Below are 17,415 nucleotides of genomic sequence, written 5' to 3'. Positions count from 1 at the left end.
GGAGGAAGGTGCCCTTCGGCCCCCGACAGCGGTGCAGATCCCTGGCTGGGCCAGGAGGAGGAACAAGCATTTCAAGCAGACAGGAGGACCGGTAAGGGCCGGGTGCTGGCACAAACACATCCACTTTCCTTTCTGTCTCCCAAATTTCCAGCAAGTAGAGCAAAGAAATGCGGAGAACAAACTGCTCATGGCCTCAAGCACAAGGCCTTTCTGCAAAAGCTCTCGTGGACAGTCGGATGGCTGGGTGTCATGAGGCCCCTCCGAGGTCCTTCCAGGGTGGAAGTGGGACAGGGAGACCCGGATGCAGCACACGGCCGGCGGGCGGAGAAGGGGAGCCACGCAGGCCCCAGAGGCCCCAGAGCCTCCTCTGCGCACCCGACGGGATGCTGGTTCCCACAGAGATGTGAGGCCGAGCCCAACCGAACTGCCACCAGCTGCCAGTCCCAGGGCCTAAGGGAGGATGGAGCGGAGGGGCGCGGGGGCCTCGCAGAATTCGCGCACATGCCTTGGAGCACAGGAAAGACAAAGCTGACCTCTTCGGGCAGAAGCGAACAGAGAGGAAGCAACACAAAAGCCAGGAAGGTATCCTGCCACAGAAGGAAAACCCGGAAGAGCGGCAGGAGGGAAGAACGTATGTTCAGAAATGCACCCAAAAGGCCTCATCGGTCGCCTGACGTGTGCTCTCAGACGCAGAAGACGACAGACGCTCGCGGGAGCAGGCAGGGAGGCGCGGGGCCAGCAGGCCAAGACATACAGGAAAGACGACTGCCAGAGCTGGGGTTCTAGCGGCATTTAGAGCAGCTTCAGACGCAGTCCCAAGAAACCGCAAGACACCGCAGGGTCGGGGCCGCGGCCGAGGGGTAACCGGGTGGCACCCCCCGGGGGGCCCGCGCCCCTCGCTTTCTAGAAGTTACCGAACCGCCACATGGCGGAACACTCCGGCTGCCTGGGGAGGTGGGGACGAGTCAAGACAGAGGCTCCCAGGGCCTGGCCGCCCGCCCTGCTCACGGGGACGTCCGGGTGCCCTGGCAGGCGGTCAGAGCCCACGGCCCCGCACCAGCCCACCAGGTGTGGGCTCTGCATCACTCTCAGCGGCGGGGACGCGCTTCCACCAGCCTCAAATCCCAGAATAAACGTGGGAGCACGGGGGGGAAGGTGCCAGTGGCACCTGTGGTCCCGGGAGGCCGCAGCTGGCGCTCGGTGGGCGAGGGTGACAGCGAGGAGGGCGGGAAGGCGGCTGGGCCCCGCTCACATCCCCCAAGCCGGGGCGCGGCTGCTGGGAACACCCACCCTGAACTTCGGGAACAGCCCACGCGGCCTCTTTCGGAGCCGTGCTCACTCGGGAGCTCGGGCGGGTCAGTGGAGCAGCTGCGGGCCTGCAGGCGCAGCATGAGAGGAGCACGCGTGGGCACCGGCCTCTCCCGGCCTCCGCAGGCCCCTGCGCCGTCGGCTGGGCGGCAGAGAGACAGCCAGGCTGCAGGAGGAGAAACCACCAGCTTCTACCGCGGGGTCGGCAAACCGCCTTTCGAGCAGTCTTCAACGTTTCTTCTGCTAAACAAATTTAAATCTCCACAACTTCCCCCCGAGGAAAAGTCATGCAGATACATTTTACTAAATCAAGTTGAACTGCCAGAAAACTATCACATAGGAATGTGATAATAATATACTGGGAATTTGAATAAATCTCCCTGCGAATGCATCTGCTTTGCAACCCTAAGAAACCACGACTGCATCCCACAGTCTGATGCTAAGTAACAAGAAACCTGCTAATGATTTTCACGGTGTGGCTGGAACGTCTGCAGCGATTTACCGGAAGTGCAAAGCCAAGTCAGGAACCATATCCCACGAGTGAGCCCCTCGGGTGGCAGAGATCTCGCCTTGAAGAGTCGGGGCTGGGGAGACAGCGGGGGGGGGGGGGGGCCTGCGGGGAGCCGGGGAGGCTGCTAGAACCGCCCCCACCGGGGCCAGGGCAGGCCCCACGCAGAGGGTCCCACGGCCCTGGGGTCTCCCTGGAAAGCAGAGACGGTGCTACGGGGGCGACTGTCAGAGAGTAGCCCGGGCGGCAAGCTGGCACGTCCAGGCGGGCGAGGGGCTGGCGTGGTCGGGCAGTGTGGGGGGCAGCAGAGGCTAAAAGCAAGACTGCCAGAGGCCACCCCAAGACCCCGGGCTAAGCCGCTGCTCACACTGCAGCTCCGGAAAAGGCCCAGCACACCTACCCCTCCCTGTGCCCCCGTCCCCGCGCCTCTGCACGGCTCCAGCCCGCCGGGGGCCTGGCTGGGGTGGCGAGGAAACCTGGCGAACGCCCCTCACTGGGCCCCCCCGCACAGACCCCGCTGTCACCCCCAGCATATCCCTCCACCTCCCCATGCATCAGGCCCTTCATTTATTAAAACGTGGATAAGGGGCACCCCCGGTGGCGCAGCGGTTTAGCGCCGCCTGCAGCCCGGGGTCTGATCCTGGAGACCCAGGATTGAGTCCCGCGTCGGGCTCCCTGCATGGAGCCCGCTTCTCCCTCTGCCTGTGTCTCTGCCTCTCAGTCTCTCTCTCTCTCTGAGTAAATAAATTAAAAAAAAAAAAAAAAAAAAAAAAACGTGGATAAGGATCCCTGGGTGGCGCAGCAGTTTGGCGCCTGCCTTTGGCCCAGGGTGCGATCCTGGAGACCCGGGATCGAATCCCACATCGGGCTCCCTGCATGGAGCCTGCTTCTCCCTCTGCCTGTGTCTCTGCCTCATTCTCTCTCTCTCTCTGTGACTATCATAAATAAATAAAAATTAAAAAAAAAAAAAAACGTGGATAAAAGAGCAGCCCCCTGGAAGCCGCCATGGTGCAGCTGCAGAAGCCAATCCGCGGTGTGTAACACCACGTGAGCCCGCAGTTCACTCCTCGGGACGGACCCCAACGCAGCGGGAGCTGGCGTGCAAACGGAACGTGGCCGTGGTGTCCGCGCTGCACATGGCCAGAGAGGAGAGAAGCCGTCGCGCCCCCCACGAGAGGAACACGGTCGACCTTGCAGCAGAGCAGCGTCCCACCACAAGGGCGGGATTCCGACGTGGGCCGCGCTACGCACAAAACCCAGGAACATGCCGAGCGAGAGATGCCAGACGCGAGGGCCACGGGCCGCACGGTTCTGCTCGTGCGCAGCGCCCGCGACAGGCAAGCCCAGAGACGGCGCACAGGCCGCTGGCAGCCCGGGGCGGGCGCTCCGACGGGGCCGTGACCACACGGACACTGTGGCCACGCAGCCCCGGGAACGCGCTCGGCACCCCCGAGCTGTACATTTTTAAATGGCTTCTCTCAGGCAGCGTGAGTCACACCTCAATAAAGAAAGGGGAAGCGGCCCCCTCGGAGCCGCTGCCAGGATCCAAAGGGAGCGTTAGGTCAGTGCGTGCGCGCGTGTGTCTGGATGGCGGGATGGAGCGATGATGGGCGTGGAGGGAGGAGGGAGGGACGCGGCGCCGGACACGCGAAGACATTGCGTTTTAGTTGTTCTCGTGAATTATGTGTTGTCCTTCCCATTGGGTTTAAAACAACAAAGAACCAGCTGTTAATGATCCACGGGTTAGCGGAGGGTGGGGGGGGAGGCCCAAAGGGCAAGAAGCCTCCAAGTGGCACAGAGGCCTGGCAACACTCCCCGTTCAGGTCGACAAGAAGCCAGCCGCCCCTCCGGCCCGTTCAGTGGCCAACATGTGACTGGGACACGGGCTGGCACCTGCTGGGCCTGGATGCAGACAGGCCAAACCTCGGCCTGCTCAGGCTGCCACCACAAAGCAGCACGGGCGGGCGGCTCAGCGGGCAGGTCCTGATTTCTCCCCATTCTGGAGGCTGGAAGCCTGAGGCCAGAGTGCCCACAGTCGGTGCGGGGCCCTGGTCCGGGCCTGCAGACGCTGCCTCCCCCCTGGGCCCTCACACGCGGGGACGAGACAGCACTGGTATCCCCCGTTCTTACCAGGCCACACCCTCAGGACCTCACACAACCGTGACTATCTCTATGCAGGTCCCACGGCCAGACACAGCCACACAGCAGGGCAGGGCTGCAACAGACGGGTCCGAGGTGTGGGGAGGGGGTATCCGGTCCCTGTCCCTGGTTTCTGAGAAGGAGAAGAGTTGCACCGTGGTGAGCACAAGGCCAGCTCAAGCATGTCGGTGGCTCCGGGTCTGGCCGCACAGCGATTCAGTGGCTCTCGCCGTGTGGTCCCCTCCAGCCCGGCTGCGAAGGCCACAGGCGATGCCGCACGAGGAGGTGGGGGTAGATCCGGGGAACGGCGCCGGGGCGTTCCCAGGTGTGAAAGGCGTAATAACCTGCACCCAACACCGCTCATCGCTGCTCTTAGGCTACTCCTGGGCAGAGTCTCCCCCAAGCGCGGACACGGCATTCTTCAGCACTTTTATTAGACTGGACATAATAGGAGTTTCCTCCCTGCCAGGTGACGTGAAGGAACAGAATGGCGGGCCCTTATTCGGAATGAATTATTTACTTCTACTTTTTCTCTGACTCTGTTGGGGTCATTCCTGGTTACTTTGGAGAAGGTCAGTGGTCCCCATGAAGTCCCCACGATGCAAGGCTGAAGCTGTGCCTCAGTTGGCAGCAAGGAGCACCCCCAGCCCACCAGGGAGCAGCCTGGAGGCAGGAGCCCCGACGGCTCTGGGACAGCAGACCACCAAGGAGTGGCATCAGAAAACTTTCCATGAAAAAAAAAAAAAAAAAGAAAACTTTCCATGAGCCCAGTGCATCGTCAGAGGCTGCAGGGTGACAGCCCCGGTCTGTCCTCTGGCTGGGACAGTGTGGCCACAGCTCTTCAGTGCAGTTGCTTGCTTGGCATCACCTCAGCATCGTCCTATTTATTTGTCTTGTCCTCCTCTTTTTATTTTTTTATTTTTTTCAAAGATTTTATTTATTTATTCATGAGAGACACAGAGAGACAGAGAGAGAGAGAGGCAGAGACACAGGCAGAGGGAGAAGCAGGCTCCACGCAGGGAGCCCGATGTGGGACTCGATTCCGGGACCCCAGGATCAGGCCCTGGGTGGGAGGTGGTGCTAAACCGCTGAGCCACCCGGGCTGCCCTGTCCTCCTCTTTTTAGTTGTTTCCACCAACTTCTTCATTGCAGAAACATAATTTTTCTGCAACAAAAAATTCTGATCGCATCACTACCTCCTTTCAAGCAGCCAGAAGCCTGCATTGGCCTGAGGATGCACTGACGCCTCTGGAAAGGCCTTCTGAGCCCCGGCCTGGCCCCCCAGCCCCCTGGAGCGGTCAGCACAGCACGCACACACCTGGCCCACATGGGCACCAGCTCATACTGCTCCACCCGGACAGGCACCCCGCTTTCCCCCACCCCTGAAGCGCCGTCACCTCCAAGTCGACAACAGCTCCGTTCCAAGCAGGACTGAGTGCCGAGCGCCATCCCAGACCCCAGCAAAAATAAACTGGCGTCAGACTTAGGCTGGAAGATGGCAAGATAGCTACAAGAGGCACAGGCCGCCCCAGGGGCAGGGAGATCTCCAGGGCTAGGGCCGTTCTGGGTCAGGGCTGGGGGGGGCGGGGGGGCGTGTGAGAAGTGCATGTGTGTGCAAGCCTGTGTGCAGGTGCACGCAGGGACACATAGGCATCTCCACATGTGCTCCTGTCTCATTTGCAACAAGATGCCAAGCACGCACACTTTCAGTGGCATCTGGAAATTTGTCTAAATCTCTAATGCTCATCAACTCACTAAATCACATAAAATTTGTACAGTGTTTCTCTTAATTTATCTTTAAAAAGGAATATCCTAGAAGACGACAAGAGGCAGCTCTAGCTGCTCCCTGAAGCCTCACTGCAGCCCCTGCGGGAGGTGCCAAGGTCCGCCCCTCTGCGAAGCGCACTCCAGGCGCTGGCAGGAGCACGGGTCAAGGTCACCCAGGAGACCGGACTGAGGGGCCTGGCCCGGCCAACCGGCAACCTTCAGGGCGCCTGAGCCGCTCTGCCCGCGTGTTCTCGGCCTTCGCCGCCAGCCTCAGTCCGGGCGGCCCAGACCCGGCCGCTGTCCCGCTGCCCGGCCCGCGGGGGAAGGCGCCCACGGAGGGGGGCGGGAGGGCGGGGAGAGCTGGCCCCGGAGCCCCGCGTACCCGTGGGGCTGCTCCCCTCCACCGAGCTAGGCCCCGGGAGGCCCGGGAGGCCCAGGAGAGGCCCGCAGCTTCCCTTGGAGCACTCCTGAGGGGACAGTGGGCCAGGCCGCAGGCGAGGCGTCTTCCCGGGGTGCCCGGTCGCCCCCAGAGCCCCCAGGGCCACGGCTCTCGGGACTCAGCAAGCTGTCGCCGTCACGTGGCGTCGGTGCAGGGGCCCCATTCAGACCCCCCCCTTGAGGCAGGCTCACCCGCTCAGCACCAGGCGGGGGGCTCGAGCCCACACCCCGGGCGGGGGAGGCTGCCGCCCTCCAGAGCACGTCTCCCCCAGAAGGGCCTCAAGGTTGCCCCCGTCAAGGCGGGCGCGAGGCAGGAGGAAGGCCTAGCCCCCCCCCAAGTCCCGCCTGCCCGGAAGCCCTGGAAGGTCAGCGCTGGTCCTGGGCCCCCGCAGCTCCCGGGCCGCGCTCTCCTGCGGCTCCCTGTGCAGGGCGCACGCCCCTGGGGGGACACGATGCGCGGGCGGGCAGGCTGTGTCCCGGCGAGCAGGGGGTGCACTCGCCGCCCAGCCCCCCCCGGGCCCCCCCCATCCAACCCAGGCAGCGCCAAGCCTCTGGGGCGCAAAGCGCACCCCTCCTCCCTCCCGGAGCACAGCGTCTCTGTGCGGCCCCCTCCAGCCCCCGGCAAGCTCACATCTGCCTCCACACTAGTAATTATCACTTAGCAAACCCCGAACTATGACACCCCCCTCTCCCTCGCCAGAATGTGGCAAACACAAACGAGCACGTTAAAGCTTACTTCTGCATTCTGTAATTTTGTTTAAATTAAAAGCACGAAAACACCTTTAAGGTGGCCGGCCCCATGGCCCCCCGTGTGCCCGCGCCCTCCCAGGGGACTCTCCAGGGCTCTTCACCTGCCAGGGCGCACCCACGTCCACCGGATGCTCTACGAGCGCCCCCGCCCCCTCCCCAGAGCTGGGTGTCTGAGGGGGGCTTCGTGACGGCAGCAAAATGAACCAGAACAGAGCAAGGTCAGAAGAGCCCGCGGAGACACACAGCAGGTAACGGGTGGACGGCACCTGGCCTTGCTGCTGCTCATGCAGTCGTGAGTCTGCCCAACAGAAGCCACTACTGCAGTATGATGAAGGGGGGAGGAAGCTCCCCAGCGAGAGTTTCACATCCCCAGTAATAAAGCTATTTTTCCACGGTTACTGCAATAATGAAAACCGTTACGTAATTTGAAGCTAAACTAGTTGGTGGCTGAACGCAGACCGGGGCCAGCCTGCCATCGCGAGCAAATCCCGAGTAAGGCAGGACCCAACCGAGGCGAACCGGTGACCAGACTAAGGCCTCCCGGGGCGCAGCAGCAGGGCAGGAAAGGACGGCCGGCCTACGGGGAGCCGCGGGGGGAAGAGGCAGGCAGCCGGGTTGGACAGCGTGTCCGGGGCGTGCAGGGCAGACGTGAAGCCGACCACACGCCCGAGGTCCAGCAGAGCCAAGGCGGGACGCTGGGCGGGCGGGCGGGGGGCCGTCCCCACGGGGCTGAGCAGGAGCACCCCTGCCGCTTCATTCGCCGCCGGGATGCTCCGCAGGGAACCTCACCCCTTCTACCCAGCTATCCTCTGAGTGGTCTACGCAGAGAGCACAGGGGAAGGAAGGAAGGAAGAGCCAGCATGACAAGATAAGGACAGGCTCTTGGACGGCTCCCCCACAGGGCAGCTCCAGCAGCAGGGGCGCGGCAGTGCGGGTCCCGTCCCCTGTCCCTGCGCTTCGGCACCAAAGGAGCCGCGTCAGAGTCCCGGGGCCCAGCGCCTCCCACGGCGCCTGGTCTGTGATCACTGAGCTGAATGAATGTCAAACAAATAAACTATCACCTACTTTGTCACTTCAACCAGAAATAGGGAAATGTGATTTCACTCATTGGCAGGAACTGCCAAACCTCAGCTCCTCAAAATCCGCTTCGGTAACAGAAACACTCCTGCTATCTGTACCGTGTTGTCGGCTAAGCAGTTGGTTAGGGGAGGGCGGATTTAGACGCCGTTGCAGCTCAGTCTGCCCAAGAGTGACTTAACTGGGAAACGTGGAAATATGTGTCAAACTCTACAAAAAGCAAGCAAGCACTAAAGCAACTGGACACACACTGGTTTAAAAAAAAAATTAACTAGACAAAAGCCTATAGCAAAAGAAAAGACGATGCTCCGGATGGGACACGGGGCTCAAAAACTAAGACACGGAAGAGCCTAGGTTGATGCTAATGCTTTGAAGGTGTGTGACAGTCTGGTGAAGGATGACGGCGTGGAGATGGATCCACAGGGCTACGTCCAGCTGGGCCACTCCGAAGTTCCTGACCCACAAAAACTAAGGGATAACACATATTTGTTGTTTTAAGCCACTCAGCTGTGGGTTAATGTGTTGTTACACAGCAACAGAAAACAATACAGAGAGAGCATGGACGGGTGACATCTATGGAAAGAGAATTACAAAGCAAGCCGGAGTACAAAGGCAAGCTTCTGTCGGCAAAGTCAGGAGCTCCGCGGAGTTCCATGGAGAGGTCAAAGAGAACCCAGATCTGATCTGCAAGCAGGAGCCTGGAGGTGCTCTCAGGAGTAATGTCCCCAGTGGGCAGTAGAGTCTGCTCCAGGGGTGCTGACAGAGAAGAGGGACAGTGTGGCTCCGCGGGCAGTCACTGCATCCCTCACAACACCAAAGGCTCACATCCCCACGGGACGAGCCATCACAGCAAAGCACACCTGGCTGCATACCCCCCAGCTTCCCACCGTAGTCACCAGAGACAGGCATTCTCAAAACACAAACCTTACCCACCAACAAAGAAACGATATTGGAAGAAAACTGATGGGATGAAAGAGAGACATCAAATAGTATCAGAATGGTCATCTGAGAAATCCTAAAGCAAACAATAGGCATTAGTTTATAGGTCCAAGGTAATGGACACAATAGTCCACACTTAACGGAGAAACAAGCAGACACCTTGAGAGAAAAATACTGTCAAAAACCTTAAATCACCTAAAAGGTAGATGAACACAGCTTAAGAGCAAAGTTAGAAAATGAAGCCAGGGAACTTTCCAGAATACAGAGTGAAAGGAAAAAGAAAGACAGTGCAAAGATAATAATAAGAGTCCTGAAGTTCTAAAAGGAATGAATGCAGAGGACCAATGAACAGTATCTCATTAAGTCTAGAAAATCCAGATAGAGCTCAAAAATTTCAACAGGGCAACACAGCGACATAGAATGCGAAGAGACAACGTAGTTCGGAGTGGAAATTCCTTCAGTGGAACTTTTTTAAGGGTCTAGATCAATATTCATAGAAACTTCTGATATATCTGGATTTATGTACCATTTTATGTTGTGTTTCCTGTTTTCCTTTTAAATCTCCTTTTGAGTCCTCTTTTAGATTTCTCCCTCCACTGATTTATACATGTTTTTTTTTTCTTTTTACTTTTTACTCTGGAAATATAATCGTGAGTCCCTAAACTTATCAAAGTCTGACATCCTCACATCCACCCAAGCAACCCAAGGACCTTAAAACCCGCTAGTTCTACTCCCTCCCCTCTGACACCATGTATTTTAGTCCTACCACTCTTTGTTAACCCTGGAAGACATCTGCTTCATGGCTTTAAACATCTAATATGCACATGCATACAACCTTCTCGGTTTTTAATTTCTTCTTAAATCTCAAACCTTTTATATGAGACTTTCTTTCCTTCTAAAATAGAACCTTTAGAAATGCTTTTAATGAGGGCCTATAGGTATCAAGTTATCCCAGCTTTTGTTTATATGCAAATGCGTTTATTTTAACCTTGCTCCTAAAAGATTCAGGACGCTGGATGATTTTTCTCCCACCACACGAAGACGGGACAAGGTCGTCCTGTCTCTGTTGGTACAGTTAAAAGTCGTCTGACGGCCTTACCACCTCTTCTTTCAACAATGTCTTTTATTTTAGTATTCTAGAGCCTGCCATGTTTAGACACGGACGGATCTCTCTCCATTTTACCTAATTGGTATCTATAAAGGGTTTCTGAAACTGTACAGTAGTGGCTTTCATCAGTTCTGGAAAACTGCTAGTCATTATCTCTTCAAATACTACTTCAACCCCGTTCCTCTCTCCTTTCTTTCTGGAACACCAATGAATTCTGTTATGTCTTGGCAATCTCTGTTCACGTCTCCTATCTTCTCTTTCATTGTTTATATCTCCTTGTCTTTGTGCAGCATTCTGGACAAGTGCTGTGAATTACAACAAAAGCCATAGAAGGATGGTGAATATGGAAAAGAGGTAACAGGAAGTGTAGGGTAAGAAAGTCTGACACGATGTAAACTGGGGTTTTTGAAGAAGACTAAAATGTGGCAGAAATAATATCTGACAAGATAAATAACATGAAATGCTAAAAAGAGCTCTTCCAGTAGAAGGATTATGATATCAAACAGTAACTTGGATCTATATAAGGAAATGAGTCTCCAATTACAGAAACTGAATTCATGGTTTAAAACTCCCCAACAAACTATGCTCAAATGGCTTTAATGAAAAATTCTAATAAACAATTAAGAAAGAATAGCAATTTCACACAAACACCCCCTGAAAATAAAAAAGGAAGGGAAAACTCCTTCACTCATTTTATGAGGTCAAAACTACCTTAACAGCAAAACCACATAAAGCATTTCAAGGAAAGAAAACTACAGACCAAAATCCCTCATGAATATACATGCAAAAGTCCTGAACAAAATCCCCTTTCTATAATACAGCGTAACTAAGCAGGACTTAACCCAGCAATGTTAGTTCAACATTCAAAATTTAACCAATGTAATTTAACCATTTTTATAGATTAAAAATGAAAAAAACATTGTTTCAATAGATGTAGAAATGCATCTGACAAAATTCAAAAGCATTCATGATAAAAATTCTCCGCAAATTCCTTAACCTGACTGAAGACACCTATGAAATATCTATAGCTATCAGCAAACTTCATGGTGAGAAACTGAGTGCTTTCCCCCCAGGATCAGAAATAAGGCGAGGATGTCCATTCTTACCACCTCTAACCAACATCACACTGGAAATACTAAGTAAATGCAATAAAAGAAGTAAAAGAAATGAAGTTTTTCTTTTTTTAAAGAAAAGAGCTAATAAATTCAGTAATGTTGCAAGATACAAGATCAATATACAAATATCAGTTTTATTTATATACATTAGCAAAAAAATCAAAATGAAATTTAGAAAACAATTACATTAACAATAGCATGGGAAATAATAAAATGTTTCAGAGTAAGTTTAACAAAAATGCAAGACGTACTGTGAAAACTACAAAGCACTGAAAGAAATTATGGAAGACCTAAATAAATGTAAAGATATCCTGTGTTCTTGGACTGAAAGACTTCATATTTTTAACAATGCAATCATTGCCAAATTTCTATCTGCCTTCTTTTATAGAAATGGGCAAGCTGATCCTAAAATTCATATGGATTTGCAAAAAAAAAAAAAAAAAAAAATTGCCAACAGTCTTGAAAAAAAAGAACAAAGTTGAAGGACTCACACTTGCCAATTTCAAAACCTACTATAAATCTATAGGACTCAAGACCGTGTGGTACTAGCAAACGGGTATATATAGATGATGGATTAGATTTGAGAGTTCAGAAATAAACCCATACATCTATGGTCAAATGACTCTTGACTGGGATGCTAAGACCATGCAACGAGTAAAGAACTGATTTTTTTTCAGCAACTGGTCCTGAGACTGGTAGATATCCACATGCAAGTGAATGAATTTGGACCCGGGATTCACACCGGAATCAAAATGGATCAGAGACCTAAATGTAAGAGCTAAAATTGTAAAGCTCTTAGAAGAAAACATAGGGGAAAGCTTCATAACATTGGATTTCACAACAGCTCTTAAAGACAAATAACCAAGGAAAACACAGATAAATTGAAGTTCATAAAAACTGAAAACTTCTGTGTATCAAAGCATACTGCCAAGAAAGTGAAAAGACAATACAAAGAATGGGAGAAAATTTATATAAATTATATATCTAACGGTCTGGTATCCAGTATACATGAAGATTCCTTCCTATTCAACAATAAAAATAATCCCAATTAAAAAGCAGACAAAAAATTTGAATAGATATTTCCCCAAAGAAGATACACAAGTGGCCAATACAAGAACAGGTGTTTCACATCATCAGTCATTAGAGACATGCCAATCGACACTACAATGAGATACCACTTCCCACCCACTAGAATGGCTCTAACCAAAAAAATCAGAAAACAGCAAGTGATAGACATTTCAGCACCTAAACATTGCTGGTGGGAATGTAAAATGGTGTAGCCACTTTGGAAAATAGTTTGGCATTTCCTCAAAAAGTTAAACACAGAATCACCATGTGATCCCATAATTTCACTCCTAGGTATAAACCCAACATAAATTTAAAAACATATTCACACACACAAAAAAGTTATATATGAATATTCATAACAGCCAAGAAGGGGAAACAACCTAAGTGCCCGTCACTTGATGAATGGATAAACAAAATGTGGCATATCCACACAATGGAATATTATTTAGCCACAAAAAGCAGTCAAATACTCATGTGGTACGGCATAGATGGGCCTTTAGAATGTTATGCTAAGTGGAAGAAGCCAGACACGCAAAAAGTAACGTATGATTCAATTTATGTGAAACGTCCAGAATAGGCAAATCCACAGGAAAGAAAGCAGATTACTGGTTGCCAGGGAATGGGCAGAGGGAGAAATAAAAAGACACAGCTAATGGATATGTGGCTTCCTTTAAGGGTGATAAAAGTGTTCTGGAATTAGACAGTGGTGATAGTTGCACAAGTAGTGAACATATTAAAAGCCACTGAATTTTACACTTTAAAATGGTGTATATGAATTTTGTTTCAATTAAAATAAAATAAAATATGCCAATCACCCCCATATTGAGCTATATAGATTCAACACAATTCCAATCAAAATCCCACAAGTCTTTATCATAGAAATTGACAAGCTGATCCTGAAATTTATATAGAAAGACAAAGGAAAAAAAATAAAAAAAAAAAATAAAATAAAAATAAAAATAAAAATAAAAATAAAAAAAAAAAATAAAAAAAAAAAAAAAGAAAGACAAAGGAATCAGAATAAGAAAACAATTTTTAAAAAGAAGACCAATGCTGAAGAACCCATCCTACCTGATCTCTAGGCTTCCTCTAAAGCTGCAGTAGCCAAAATACTGCAGTTCTGGCAAAAGGGAAGGCAGAGAGAGCAATGAAACAGAATAGAGTCCAGAAATAGAACCACCATATGTGGCTGACTTATGAGGGAGCAGAGATAATCAATGGGGAAAATAATGGTCTTTTAACAAACAAGGCTGAAAGAATGTACATACCTGGGGGGGAGGGAAACTGTACCCAAATCCTGCACAGTATTAAAAAAAATAGCTCAAAATGTATTGGAAGGGGGATGGATCAGAAGCCAAAATGTAAAACCTAAAACTATACAATTTTTAGGAAATTTTTACAACTTTGGGGAAGGTACAGAATTCTTAGCCAGGACATGAGCACAAACCGTAAAAGAAAACTGGCAAATTTTACTTTATCGATTAAGTATCCCTGCTTTTTTGAAAAACAGGCTTAAGAGAACATTTAAGCCACACTCTGGAAGAAAATATTTGGAAAACAAATATCTGATAAATAACTGGTATCCAGATTATATAACAAACCCTCAGAAGTCAATGGCACAAAAATTTTAATGGGCAAAATATTTGAGCAGACACTACCAATAAGAAGACATACAGCTGGCAAATAAACATAAGAAAAATATTCAACATTACTACTCATCAGGAAATGCAAAAAAAAAAAAAAAAAAAAAACAAGATACCACTGCAAACCTACCAGAAAGAGTAAAATTGTAAACACTGACACCCAGTACTGGCCATTACAACAGCAACAGGTGCTCTTACATGCTGCTTAAAGGATACAAAGCGGCAGGAACTCAGGAAAAATCTTGATAGGTTTTTACAAAGTCAAACATACACTTCCCCTGGTTTAGGACAGCCCACTCATATTTACCTATGAAAAGTGAGGATGGATATCCACATAAAGGCCTGCATGAGAAAGTTTACAGCAAGTTTATTCATAATCTCTGAAACTGTAAATCTCCAAATTTCCATCAATCTGCAAACGGCCAAACACACTGGTACATTCACTAAATATGACTCAGCAACAATATGGATGCATCTTATGCATTTCACAAACAATATGGATGTTTGTGAAAAAAAAAAAAAGAAAGAAAAACACAAACTGGAAAAGCTACATATTGTGATTCCATTTATATGACATCCTGAGGAAGAAAAACTGCCTTTACAATAAACAACGGTGTTTGGGGCTTAAGGTGAAGGGAGAAGAAGAGGCAGAGGGGAAGGTGGGGGATGCTGAAAATATTCTCTATCATGATTATGCTGATCGTTAATATCTACCTGTTTGTCAAAACTCATAAAACTGTATCTCTAAAAAGTGTGAATCTCTAAAACTGTATCTAAAAAGAATGAATTCCATACTATGTAAATTATACCTCAAATAAACAATGTGGATAGGGGCACCTGGGTGCTTCAGTCGGTTAGGCCTCCGCCTTCGGTCCAGGTCGTGATCCCAGGACCCTGGGACTGAGCCCCATGTCAGGCTCCCTGCTCAGTGAGGTCTGCTTCTCCCTCTCCCTCTGCTGCTCCCCCTTGCTCATTCCCTCTCTCTCTCTTTCTCAAATAAATAAAATCTTTAAAACACACACACACACACACAAAAAAAAATCTTGATGTGGAAAAAAAAAAGAGCCCATTTCTCTAAACACAGAGAAATCTACACCTTGGTATATAATGGTGAAACTGTAAAACACTGAAGACAGACACCTTAGAAGTAATCAAAGTTTAAAATATTCCTTAAAATTATAATTATTTAGATTGAGAGATGGCCTCTTTGCAGATTGGAAACCAAAGACAGCCATACAGAGTCCTTGTCAGACTCCAAAAAAATTACTTTATATCATGACCTTTAAGAAATTTCTTTTTAAAATCTTTTTAAGAATAAAGTGAAAGATAATTTTAAAGTTATTTCGAAACATGTTTCATTTGCCTTTGGCTAGATGTGGGGGTTGCTCCGTCATGGAGTTTTCAGCCACTCTGCTCAACTTTAAAGTAGGATACTTTGGTAATTTCCAGGTACGTTTTTACGGTACAACACAAAGATACAAGGTGCCATGCCAAATATGAAACTCATGAAGATTTCCAAGCTGTATCAAGAAAAAAAGTGGAAATTTTAAAACATGCTGCTAAAAATTTGAGATAATTTCTAGAGGTCATAGACACAGGCAGATTTTGGTAGATTAGCAAGCCAATGCTGAATAACCACAGAGAAAGAAATGAGTCAGTGAAAAATTAATCCGCAAAACAAAACAAAATTTAAAAAATCCCACTGGCAAAGATGCAATAAGTTAGTCAGCCCATTAGATTTCCAGAATATGACTGAAACGTTTTCTCATTTTTACACATCAACGTTTTACTAAATAAATACTTCAACTATTCCTATGAGATCTCTGCTCATTGCTACAGTTCTGTATACGTGTTTAACAAGACAAAGATATATCCTTCTTCCTGAGCTTGTAAATAAACATAGCTTCCTCTAAATAAGTGTAAGTCACATGCCAATTTTTCCCATTAAAATTGATTTTCACTTTTGAAAGCAATCTTGGGTAAAACAGCTTCAGAATGATTTAATATCTCCTGAACATTCAAAATGAAGCCTAAAATAAAAGGAAAATAAAGAAGTTTTCAGTTAAAATTTGTTTTCTACAAACACTCTCACCATGATGCATTTTAGAGGCAGCGATATCTCAGGTACATGAAGACATGAAGAGCGAAGCAGTAGGATGTGAATAAATCTGAAAGGGCAATGACAGTATGAAATAGTAAGTAAGGCTGCATGGCATTAAAAATACATTTGAATCAGGAGAGGATAATCAAAGACAAGGTATCCTAAGAGTCTTGAATTGTTTAGAAAGTGGCTAAACATACTAACTTTAGTCATAGATAATCAAGAATGCATATAAGACAAATACGAAAATAAGAGAAACTAAAATTACGTAGTGAAGAAGAAAATTTAATGAAGACAAAAATTTTCAAATGTGGGAAAAAACTAAATAGATGTGAGAAAGTGGAGCCACGCAAAAAGCCCAAAATAAGACTATAGTTAGAAGTCCAAATATATATGTAAGTAAAACAAAAGAGAGTAAACAAAATGTTCTTGTCTTTAAAAGACAAAGATTGTCAGAGAGGAAAAACAAAATTCATCAAATGCCATTTTGAAAGATGCATCTAAAACATACAGATACAGTGAGCCTGAAAGAAATATACATTGGGCAAACACATCAGACTTAAAATTTATTTTAAGGCAAAAAAAAAAGCATAATCAGAACTCTCTATACACCACTCTGCATAAAGATAAGAGGGTTCAGTGTATTAGGACAGTACTACTCCGGACGTGCACACACCCAAAAATGGTCTCAACATTTTATACGAAGCAGAAATGAACAGAAATACGTGAAAATAAATAAATCCACAATTGCAGTGGCAGATTTAAACATAGCTATCACGGTGGTTGATAAATCAGTTAAAAATACCTATAAGCACAGAAAAGATTTCAACAAGATCACTAAGCTTCCGCTAATGGACATCCATAAAACTTGTACTCCAAGCCAGCAGGATGTGTTCTGCTTCGAAACAGAACATGCATGTGGCTGGACCGCATGTGAGCCGCCCTCCACACACATCGAAGCCATGAACATACAGACCACCTTGTTGACAAGGCAGTGAACCAAGAAATTAAAATATTTTAAAATACTGTACATTATACAGATGTATTTTTTTTTTAAAGATTTTATTTATTTATTCATGAGAGACTTGGAGAGAGAGATAGAGGCAGAGACACAGGCAGAGGGAGAAGCAGGCTCCAACGCAGGGAGCCCGACGCGGGACTTGATCCTAGGACCCCAGGATCACGCCACGGGCCACGGCAGGCACCAAGCTGCTGAGCCACCCGGGCGTCCCTAGATGTATATTTTTAGCATAATACATACATACATATATATATATATATATATATATATATATATATATATACACACACATTTAAACTCCATGTGTTTGGAATTAAGAAATACTTCTAAATAACTTATAAGTTAAAAAAAGAAATCAGAGATGCCCGGGTGGCTCAGTCCTTTAGGCATCCAGCTCTTGATTTTGGCTCAGGTCATGATCTCAGGGTCCTGG

At 48.5% G+C, this 17,415-nt stretch overlaps 1 protein-coding gene across 2 annotated transcripts in view; it reads right to left on the bottom strand.

The window, feature by feature from the left end:
• Nucleotides 1–17,415, bottom strand: part of PCBP3 (poly(rC) binding protein 3) — a 248,518-nt gene that overhangs the window by 136,744 nt on the left and 94,359 nt on the right. The window contains exon 2 of one of the 2 annotated variants that reach the window (XM_038581673.1): nucleotides 15,953–16,028. The exons of the other annotated variant lie outside the window; for it this stretch is intronic. The gene's annotated coding sequence lies outside the window, so the exon portion shown is untranslated. The remainder of the gene's footprint in view (nucleotides 1–15,952; nucleotides 16,029–17,415) is intronic. 2 annotated transcript variants of the gene reach the window in all.

The sequence above is a fragment of the Canis lupus genome, chromosome 31 (assembly GCF_011100685.1).
Source record: "Canis lupus familiaris isolate Mischka breed German Shepherd chromosome 31, alternate assembly UU_Cfam_GSD_1.0, whole genome shotgun sequence".
NCBI classification, from domain to species: domain Eukaryota; kingdom Metazoa; phylum Chordata; class Mammalia; order Carnivora; family Canidae; genus Canis; species Canis lupus.
This window is presented reverse-complemented; position numbering and strand designations above follow the sequence as displayed.